A 10515-nucleotide genomic window follows, 5' to 3' on the forward strand; every position below is an offset into this window, starting at 1 on the left:
TCATTTTCACTAGTGACAAGAGTTTTAGATTTGCCACCAATTAACAAAAACAAATGACAAATGAATGCAATATACTAGGTAGGTACATTAGGTTACCAAAGAGTTCTAAAATTTAAAATAAAAAAGTTTTCATTAGCACTGTTTCTAACTGGCCCGTTCTTAATATTTTCAGTGTTACCCACGTACCTACCTATTAATAGCCCGGTACACAAACATTTTACCAAGCGTATACCAGCATAGCATGCAATGTAGGTACATTGTGTAATACAATCAATTACAGTGATTCGGTTCTCTTTTTCCCCACACTCCATTTTAATATCACAAAATATTGTACAATGTATTGGCGCAAAAATGAGAAAACCATGATATAAAAATGACAGATTCTAAATTCCAATGTAATATTTTGTTAATTTTCAATTGCAACAGTATTTATGGCCAGACTAAATCTATAGAAGATAAGTATATAGAAGATAAATTGAGCTTTAACATAAACTTTTGAAATAGTCCAACGTATTATGAAAGTAATTGTATGACGGCTGGGTGGTTCACATCTTTGTTTACTAAAGAAAGAGACAGACAATCAATTACTTCGTGTGAACCAAACACGTGATATTTACTTTCGAAAAGATAAAACTTTTGACACGAGAACGCTTTTGAAGAAAATTTGGGAAACGCACGATTGTACGTACGAAAATTGTTCGAAAGTTTCACATGAATTTTTTTACTAATTCGTTAAATGAAGAATTAATGTGATGACATTTATGGCATTATGGTCGTTCGGTTATCATTGTTGGATCTATGGTAAAGTTCTAACTTATTAGTAAAGCTACAAAAATCATTTACAACATCAAAATGTTTATGTCCTCTGTTAAACAAAAACAATATTTTCAAATTATCTGCACTATATATATATTATTAATATATAGAAAAATCACGTTTAAATTCTATTTATCAATTGCCTTCAATGTAATTTGAACCGTAATTCCACGAACATCTGTTTAAAATGTATAACCATAAAATGCTAATGAACATTTTGAACACATCAAACTTCTGATTGGCATCGTTTGTATTCTCAAACGGCAATAACCAGGCGCTTGATCCCACGCAATGTTTGTCGTACCGAATGAAGAGGTTTACTGACTTTCATGAATTTGCTAAGCTGGTCCCTTCATTCACTCATTAGTTTACTGTAAAGTCAATAATAGGTGTTTGTAGTTTATTAAATATAATTTATAGTGGTATAGCTGTAAAATCCGTACAAATATTACTAAAAAAATAAAAAAAATAACTACCTCATAACTATATCCTTGAAATCCCATCTCTTAACTCCTCCTTTCTTGGCGAATCCTTTAAGGTCTCTCCAGTTAGGCTATGGAATAGTTTTCGGGTAGTTATTTATTTTATTTTTTAGTAATATTTGTAGGGACTTTATAGCTACGCCACATTAAATTATTTAATTATGCTCATTTTTTATATTTTAATGCAACGAAGTGATAATAAATAAATCAGTGGCGCTACAACCTTTGTAGATCTAGGCCTCGGGGCAACAAAGGGGTAGAGGCCCCTGGTCCCTTATTATTTTCCAAATCAAACGTTAAAAAAAAACCGTCGAGTTTTTCAATAAAAAAATAATTGTGAAATCAAGTAGATTAATTTAGTATTTATCAATCATATAAAAAATATATCAAAAGAAAAGTTGTTTTCTAGTGTATACTAGGCGGAATTTGAAACATTTTCTATTTGGGGGCGCCTCTTTTGTAGAGGCCCCGGGGCCGTCGACTATTTGGGTCTAAGGCAAGGCGATTTCCTTACGATGTCTTCCTTCACATTTCGAGAGAATGTTAGGTGTAGTATAGAGAGAAAGTCCATTGGTACACAGCCGAAGAATGAACCTACGACCTCAGGGATGAGAGACGAACGTGAAGCCACTAGGCCATCACTGCTCAAACAAATATTATTTAGCATGCCACAAGTTGCTACATCTTTACACGTCAGTGAAATCAAGAGAGGTCTTTTTAAATTGGCCACAGTACATGTCATCACGTACCACACGAGTTGTACAACTCAAAATAACTCCTTTTGATTTAATTAGAGACCCTTAATTGAAAATATGTTCGCATTACATATGTACAAGTGTAGGGATAGCAAAAAGAAAAAACTTGATATACAAAACTAAGAATATGTCTTTGTAGGGTAAAATTATCTCCCTTATGTAAAAAATATATGTACTAATATGTCATTGATCGCGCTCAGTCTTGACTTTGAATCTTAGACTGCGAATGTTTGCTATATGTGTTAAGTAGTAAAACAAAGTGATTCTTTTCATGACATTTTCTGTGTCTCCAAACCTACCATGTTTCAGATTTTATAATAACAAACTAACGTAACTTTCTCAGTAGTAATCATAACAAGCCTTCCCACCACGGTTTGTCGGGAAGTTCAAATAAACACGTGGAAAATGGTGTGATGGTTGCAGCTCGTAACAAACATTGTGTAATACATAAAAAAAACTTGGCGATTAAAAAGAGTGGCAGAGAGTTTATTGCTAGCTCTACGCCCTTGATTAGAGAACTGGAAGTAAATGTAAAATTAGAAGCATTTAATGTATATTTCTTTTTTATTGACGTTCATAAGTGTACATTGTGTTACCTATATGAATAAATGATTTTGGACTTTGACTTTGAAACCTCAAACCAAAAAACATAATATATATCTAGCATTGCTTAATACCAACCCTGAATTTTCAGATACCAAGCAGGGATTGTATAACGGTATTTTGCAATCAATTTGAACTAGTAGTTTAAGAATTATAACTGTCAAGTTTCTTGTCACTCACTAACTGACCGATCATCAACACTGTATGGTAATTTTAGCAGACATAGAAACTTCAAATTTAGAATACAATTAGTGTTTAGCGTATACATCAAAGAGACATCGTATACAAACTATGGTAGAAGAACTGCGTAGCGAGATATGGTTTTTTTTGATGGCATAGTTCACTTTACAGAAAATTTATGAAAATTAATTTAATCGTTGTAAATATTTTTTATTTGCTCACTGTACTTTAGCACGCGTTACTCCAACAAATTTCAAGTTGCGGTTTAACTTGCGACTTTGAGCTTGCGTAGAATCGTTTTAATTGTTATTCACGACCTGTGCTTAATGTATAAGAAAGGGTAAGTTTACAAGTGGCTCTATTGGAGTACAGATACTAAACACGTGTCATAGATTATTAATTTCTGAAGGTTACTTTGAATAGGAGCTGTTTGTTTTTGTGAATCACATGAAAATGGTTCATAATTTTAAAATAATACATACATACAGCTCATACTATATAACATATTTTAACAATAAATTGTAAGTTAAGTATATAGGCGCCACATTGGAATATTAAAAAGTATTTGAAAACTTGACAGATTAGTTAAAGAGAAATTCTTGAAAAAGTTATGTATAATGTTAAAAATCTGGCTAGCATGTACTTCAACAATTCAACTTAAAAATAATAGAAAACAAAAGCTGAATGTCCATGAATAAATTCACTGTTCTGTCATAGGACAGAGCTCAATCCCCAAGGCCTACATTCACTTTGAACTGAAAAATCTCTGTTTTACATCACTGACCCAAAGGTCTAACTACCAACATACGTTGAACCCTACAACGCAGGCTTGCTTTGTAATAAATAAGGTTAGAGCAAATTTCACGAAGGGTATGACGGGTCAAATTATATTGGACGGAATTTTATTTCATGCCAGTTATAGGTTATGGCAGACAATTTTTACTGAGACTACTTAACTTGAAATTTCTTTTACTCGTCAAATTGAGGACGACTCTGAAGTTTATTGAATTATTTCACTATATTTTATGAAGTGGAAAATTACGAAGAACAGTCACACCAAACATGAGTTCTCCCTAAGACACTCGAACGAAAGGAACGTTTAAGTTAATAAGACTATTTTATCTATTTTTTATGTTCGGAAATAGCTAAACACAAATAATTGAAGTCACGCTTATCGCAAGTATTGACTGTAAATCTTAGAACTTATCGGTATCCCTAATACATATAGGTAATTTACTTAAAACATTTTGTTTCCATTGAGATGACACGCTTATCAATATACAAAAAAAGGGTTACAAAAGAAAGTATAGCAAAATTTATGGAAACATTATACACAGTATTGTCTTTTGTTAAAATAGCTTTTACACGTTAAGAAAAACACTTTTTGGACGGATTAAAGCTATGTATTATTATTAAAACTTATAACACACGCACGCGAAATGTCGGTAAAATAAAAGTTTTTCTTAACATTAAACACGTTTTTATGTATTCATAATTAGTTTCTTGAGCCACTACTATGTTCTTTCATTATGATTACAATAACTTAGCAAACTAATTATTAAGTAATCTCTTCCGTGTAAGCCTGGAGATTAAAGTACACATTTTGTACATAGGCCGATCCGGGGTTAAAAGCAAAGATAGTGATGTGACCTCGGGCCATGAATAGCTAGTGTTTCGGTTATTGTGCTGAAACATTAAAACCGGAATCAGGCCGGCCGTGTCAGTTTTATTTTTATTATTTACTTTCATGTTACTCCATTTTCGGGTCAACGAGTTTCTGAATTTTTAGTTGCTACATTTTATTTCTATTCGAATTAGCTTCCGAACTTTTAAGTAAAAATAATGTATAAAAAAGAAAATCGGAAGCTTTCCTTAAATTTAGTTCTAGTTTCAGTATTATATTATAAGAAATGTCTTCTATTCGGTTGCAATTTGAACGTTGACTATAATAAATAGCAAATTCTATATTTTGCTTATATTTAGACTTTACATTAATTTCTTGTTTTTTCGACTATATTTTTTAATAATATTCTTAGTATCAGCGCCTGGTACTTTTAATATTATATGTTAATTCAATTAATATATTCGTGTTCGCAGTGGCAAGCTTTTATTAGTCTACTGATCTAACTAAATACACAATGACCAATATGAAATAATCAGTTTCAAGTCGTGCAGACGCAAGAGGCATTCGAGATATCAAACATCGTCATACCAAACTCGAAGACCTTCTAAGGAACGTTCAAGAGTATTTTAACACATGTATTCTTTTGGAAATAGCTAAACACAAATTATTGAAGTCATCCTTAGCGCAAGTCTTGGCTGTAAATCTCAGAACTTATCAGTATCCCTAATTCATAAACATAATTTATTTTAATCCTAAATCCTTTGATGTGACATGCTTATAGTTATAATTTTTCATCAATCATGGCCAGTAAGTTTTCTTTTAATCACAAGAGTGTCAACTATGATTTACAAAAGGTTGTTTGCTGCTTCAGTCTTTTGAAAACACTGAATTGGATATCTCAACAAACTGGTTATAGTAGAGCCACGTGATGGCAGAAGTCGGGGTCGATCGCCTAACCCGATGTTTTGACCAAATAAAGATAATTATAGGTAGAGCGGTGTGGAGACAGCAAGGCAAAAGTATGACCGGTCGTCATTAGTGAAGACAACGAAGAAGTATAGAAATGTAACATAAATAACTTTTTTTCTCTCTTTATTATACAAAATAATATAATATAATCAAATATGTTACATTAGAAAACTGCTGTGGTTTGTATTAATGTAACCATAGCAGTCTTGTTTAGGAGCGCGACAATTGCATATAAAAGTAGTTTTTTAATTTACGGCTTATGTTGGTTAGCGTTAGGCTATCTAATATCTGATTGGGTAGACCTACCTCAACGTTCTCTCGTCATACACGTTGTTTGCTCTCAATGTACAGAGCCGAATCTGTGTTACCGCTCGAGTCTTTAGATCATCCTCCATTCGTTTTTTTATGTCATCTCGGAAAAAGTGCTCAACCAGAAGATATTTATTTACTTTATCTGTTATGGGCAATATTTTGCAGTGTTTAAAAATTCCTCTTTATTCATTTTTATATGAATCGAGCACATTTCTCGAGACAACATGTATGAGGATTCGCGTTTGGAGGTTATATTTACGGTTGAGATATGTCGGATAAGTTCTACCGTAGCTACTTAGGCCGTAATTGTAATCGTATTTATATATAATTGTGCACCTAACTTAAAGGTTGACACTGAATTACAATTCTGCCGTAAAGTATTGAATCTAGAATAGATTGACACCTATTGCTCAATGGTAAAGTACGTCGTTTTTATTGTAAACGCTGTATAAATCACTCCGCTACTTACCTGTAAGTCTTGGCAGATTGAAATACGGCCATGCATTCAACCTTTTTCACTTTGCATTGAACTCGAACAACAATAGAAAAATACGAATATAAATCTAAACGTTAGATACGATTGTTCTTATTTTTAACCTATTTTAAAAATAACTCAAAGAAATATTTCTAGGTTTTTATAATATGCCTGCGATGTAGATTTTTACTTACCGTGTATCTTAGGTGTGGAAAGTGAAATTTTGTTACAACGTACACAAAAAATACTAAATAAAAAATGCTAGACTTTTTACAAACTGACTTCGAATGCGTGTTTTATTACAGAAAAAGTTAGTTTTTTTTTAACCACGTGTTTTATACGTTATGGCATTGTTTTTCTATTTAATTGATATCGGTGCAAATACGCACATTAACGTAAAAGTACAAGGAAAAAGTTGATAATTAAGAAACCCATTTTTCCATACGAACAAATTGAAGTTAAATGAGTCTATAAATTTAACATCATTGTAAATTCATTCATACTAGATGAAGGTTAAAACGTCGTTGGTGCGTAAGTACGGAACGATTAAAACATACATAGGACCGGACCGTAAATGTTATCGCTAAGTTCCCTTGTGTTCAAATCTTAACAAATCTAGGTTAATAGGATACGACTGTTTCGTTGATACGACTGCTAGATGTTCTTGTCTTTTATATATTATCTAGTGCTTCAATTAAATATTCACAAGTATCGAGTGAATAAATAAATAAATCACAACTATACCTTATGAGTGTCGTGCCGTATCATAAATGTCTGTCTCTTTGTTATAACTACAATAGGTTACACGTTATTAAACTTAATATAAAAAACCTTACGTAGAATTGTTTTGTGATCTTTTCCTCGGTGTAAAGCACGAAGCGGCTGCAGTGTGCGACAAGCTATGAACTAGAGCCGTCGGCAACATCAAAGAATTTATGATGTTTCTTAAAAATAACAAAAAATGTCTTACACCTAAGATAAAATGAAATGATAAAGGTTTGATATAATGGTTTTACAAACGTATTATGTTTTTCACAAATCTTATTGACAATGACAACTATTATCAACCTCTCGATTTTAACCCAATATTATCCCACCTCTTAATTTTTACTCAATATTTAACAGCTATTGGTGATGATATAATACAGTGGTGCTTACTTTTAGTTATTTCCGTTAGAGGCTTTGATCAAATATCATTTCGCACATACATTTTTATAGGATTTCGTAGTCTTTACAGAAGTTTTCTCTATTTGTAGATTGGTTAGTTAACAATGAATTAAAGGAACTATAGGGCAGGGAAAGGCTTTTTTAGTTTCTGATAGGTTCTATCTTCTGATAAAAATCTCTTTCTGGGACCTTAATCTCATTAAGTATATGCTGGAAATATCTCTAAGCATTATCGCCTTTTTATCGACATAATTTCTTTAAATAAACTACCAACTGAGCTACAACGCTGCTTCGATAAAATTCCTTGCTATAAATTAATAAAATTATAATAGGTGTTGGAGAAAATCCAGGAAGCGGCGGGGCGCCGTAGGATTTAATATTCGAGTTTGTTTATTATATACGTCGACATTTATGTATCCATTAAACTGACTGTTTAATAAGGCTTGTATTAAACCTCCACAATTTAGGGACAGCGTACACAGGGTAGTATATATAACTATGAGTGCAGTTTTGAAGTTACTACTTTCGAAGCTAAGAATTGATTCTGCTGCCGAACGACGTATACAATAAGTAGGTTTTCCTCATGAATTGAATCTATATAACCGTAGAGATTTTAAAAGTAAGCTTAAAAACTTTATAAAATTCCTGAATGCCGCGAAATTTTTCATACCATACAAACAATTTCTATACAAAGACTTACACCTAAAATCTACCAAATAGATAACAAGTATGGTGTCAGCATAGTATAGTATAGTAGTTCTGTATTTCTTTCTGCTGTCTGTATTTAAGATCCCATACGTGATATAAATGAATTAGATTTTTTGGTTAAATTTAAAGTCGTTTTAAAGTTAAAAGAGTTTTATTATTTTTATTATACGTGAGAGATTGTATATTAAGTTTTGAAACATTCAATGCGATGTATGGACTGCTACTGTATATAAAAGTACTCCAAAGAATTAAAAAGGAAACACAAATATGCGAAGGTCATTTGTATCGTGAAGTGAGCACTCACCCTAAAACATAAACGTAAAGCCAACCGGCATTAAGCACAGTTTGCAGCCATTAACCGGTTATCCGGGATTACATCCAGATCAACTTGTATGCAGCCGATTACTGAAATATAATTTAATTAAGTTTTTTACTTTAACACCATGACTGTAATATGCACCGTCTTAAAACTCGCAGTAAATTATTCAATGTAAAGGGTTCTCATCTGTGTATAAAAACAATATTCAATGTAAAGATTAGTGAATTAGACATTATTTTAAAATTTATCAAGCTACGAGAAGTTAGCGGGAAATTTATGACGTAGAAAATAAAAAGAAATTGTTTTACAACAGGGTACAAAGGGGCAAGGGCGTGGTCACCCGTTGTTAAGTAATGCCTTGCCGCCAATGGGCAGTCAATGCCAGAGGGCTGGCGAGTGCATTGCCGGCCTTGTAAGAATTGGTGCGCTCACTTCTCAATGGACCCTTAGTCGAACTGGTCTAGAAATATTTTAGTAGGCAGCTGGTTCCACGTAGTGGCAAAAACTAAAAAACGTTCAGTTGTGGAACGACGACATCGGGGTGATACGGATCGTATTTTGCCTTGACGTCCGATGATGAGTTCTTACTTATGTCAATGTTCTCTGATATCAGCACAATATTTTCAAAACTAATTCGAATATTTTATAAACGTAGAAGGTTCAGATTTAAGTTGTACGGTGTCAGTATTGCTATTTGATTTGCCTCGCATTTAAGTAAACATTCTTTAACGGATACAAACGTGAATTTATTACCTTAATTACCAAAGTTTACTATTTGACATGAAAATAAATTTAATATTGACTCTGTTATTTAAACGCAAGATATATTTTATTATTATTAAAACATAGTTTAAATTTAAATACACGTAAAATAGTTTAGCGTCCGTCGTGCAATGACATCGTTATCGAAACCTAAAACAGTGACATAATTATTTTATGTAAATCCAATAAGTGTACACTCGTAAGGAGTGAAACATCTTTATGACCTTATTTTTCGAAAAATGATCTACTATATGCAACTTTACAGAAATTGGTTAAATAAAGTTAAATTAAATAAAGTTTAGACATGACATAGATATCAATACAAATAATACAATTATTTCATATTACCTTATTACTACTAAGATTATTACATAATTTCATTAACTGTAATATAATTATTACCGTTATTATTTTATATTAATCATTGTTATCGTTATTAGATATTTTAGTTATAAATGGCTTCGAATCTCTTCGAACAAACCGTGGTAGGGACAAGAAAACGTGTAACGGAAAAATGTGACGGTAAATTATTTTCCAACGCCGATAAAGAAGTTTCACTTTAAAAATATAGACAAGTGTTGTTAGAGGACACAAGGATCACAGCGGAAACAGAGTGAAACAAGTTCCAAATAGTCAAGCGTAAAGTTAACAAATGGGAATAGCCACGGCCAGCGCTTGTGGACCTGTTTGGTACAAGAATAAATAGGACACATAAGTCGAATTGTGTAGTATCATTTTTTTACTAACATAACTTTCTATAATATTCAACATGAAAGTACAGTTGGTTACGGCCAGACAGTGGTCCAGAATACCGTTAGGTTGGAGAAACGAACTTCCTTCCTTAAGAAAATATAGATCTGGGATATAGTTGGACTTAGCAGATCAAGCGATGCAAATGAAATTGGATAGGCCATACACTCCGAAAGGATCCCAATCATATTCAGAAGCAGGCGCTTGATTGGAATCCGCAAAGAAAGCGTGGCCGTCCCAAAAAAACCTGGCGCCGAACAGTTCCAGGCAAGGCAGAGAGCCGGACTTAAGTTAAGACTTGGAGGACATTAAGTCAAGTAAGTCATATAGTTGTATCTTTATATATGAAGTAAAATTCTATAGATTTATACTAAAATACTTCATTTTATTGTAAATATTAACACTATAACCTTTTGTACCTGAAGCCAAAACGTTCGTAGATTAAGTATCTACCAATGTCAATACAGATAGATGTTAAACACACAACGATATCTCTAATTTAGATATAATTTAGATACCGCTGCCGCTACTACCTTAAAAAATTTAAACCGACGCTTTTCACGCACATTCAACAATTCAAGTGATTTATGCCC

The sequence above is a fragment of the Pieris brassicae genome, chromosome 4, assembly GCF_905147105.1.
Source record: "Pieris brassicae chromosome 4, ilPieBrab1.1, whole genome shotgun sequence".
NCBI classification, from domain to species: Eukaryota; Metazoa; Arthropoda; class Insecta; order Lepidoptera; family Pieridae; genus Pieris; species Pieris brassicae.